Genomic DNA, 1267 nt, shown 5'->3' with positions numbered 1-1267 from the left:
GGCCCAGAGGACTCGGCTGTAGAGTGAGAGCTCCCACCTCTCCAGGCCCAGAGGACCTCGGCTGGTAGAGTTAGAGCTCCCACCTCTCCAGGGCCCAGAGGACTCGGCTGGTAGAGTTAAGCTCCCACTCTCCAGCCCAGAGACCTCGGCTGGTAGAGTTAGTCCATTCCAGCCAAGGACTCGGCTGGTAGAGTTGGACCTCCCACCTTCCAGGCCCAGAGGACCTCGGCTGGTAGAGTTTACCTCCCACCTCTCCCACCCAGAGACCTCGGCTGTGGTAGAGTTAGACTCCCACCTCTCCAGGCCCAGAGACCTCGGCTGGTAGAGTGAACCTCCCACCTCTCCAGGGCCCAGAGGACCTCGCCTGGTAGAGTAGAGCTCCCACCTCTCCAGGGCCAGAGACTCGGCTGGTAGAGTAGACCCCCACCTCTCCAGGGCCCAGAGGACTCGGCTGTAGAGTGAGACCTCCACCTCTCCAGGCCCAGAGACCTCGGCTGGTAGAGTAGACCTCCCACCTCTCCAGGGCCCAGAGGACCTCGGCTTGCGTAAGAGTTGAGACCTCCCACTCTCCAGGGCCCAGAGGACCTCGGCTGGTAGAGTTAGACCTCCCACCCTCCAGGGCCCAGAGGACCTCGGCTGGTAGAGTGAGACCTCCCACCTCCTCCAGGCCCAGAGACCTCGGCTGGTAGAGTAGACCTCCCACCTCTCCAGGGCCCAGAGACCTCGCTGGTAGAGTTAGCTCCCACCTCTCCAGGCCCACGAGGGACCTCGGCTGGTAGAGTGAGACTCCCACCTCTCCAGGCCAGAGGACCTCGGCTGGTAGAGTGACCTCCCACTCTCCAGGCCCAGAGGACCTCGGTGGTGAGAGTAGGACCTCCACCTCTCACCCAGAGACCTCGGCTGTAGAGTAGACTCCCACCTCTCCAGGCCCAGAGGGAACCTCGGCTGGTAGAGTTAGAGCTCCCACCTCTCCAGGCCAGAGGACTCGCGCTAGGTGAGTAGACCTCCCACTCTCCAGGGCCCAGAGACCTCGGCTGGTAGAGTTAGACCTCCCACCTCTCAGGGCCCAGGGACCTCGCTGGTAGAGTTAGAACTCCACCTCTCAGGCCCAGAGGACCTCGGCTTGGTAGAGTGAGAGCTCCCACCTCTCCAGGGCCGCCCAGAGGGGACCCCCTCGGGCTGTAGAGTTAGACCTCCACTCTCAGGCCAGAGACCCGCGGCTGTGAAGCTCCACCTCTCCGGCCCAGAGACTCGTGTGAGTGAGACC

The sequence above is a fragment of the Salvelinus sp. IW2-2015 genome, unplaced genomic scaffold (genome assembly GCF_002910315.2).
Source record: "Salvelinus sp. IW2-2015 unplaced genomic scaffold, ASM291031v2 Un_scaffold8044, whole genome shotgun sequence".
Classification (NCBI taxonomy): Eukaryota; Metazoa; Chordata; class Actinopteri; order Salmoniformes; family Salmonidae; genus Salvelinus; species Salvelinus sp. IW2-2015.
Note: the sequence above shows the minus strand (reverse complement) of the source record.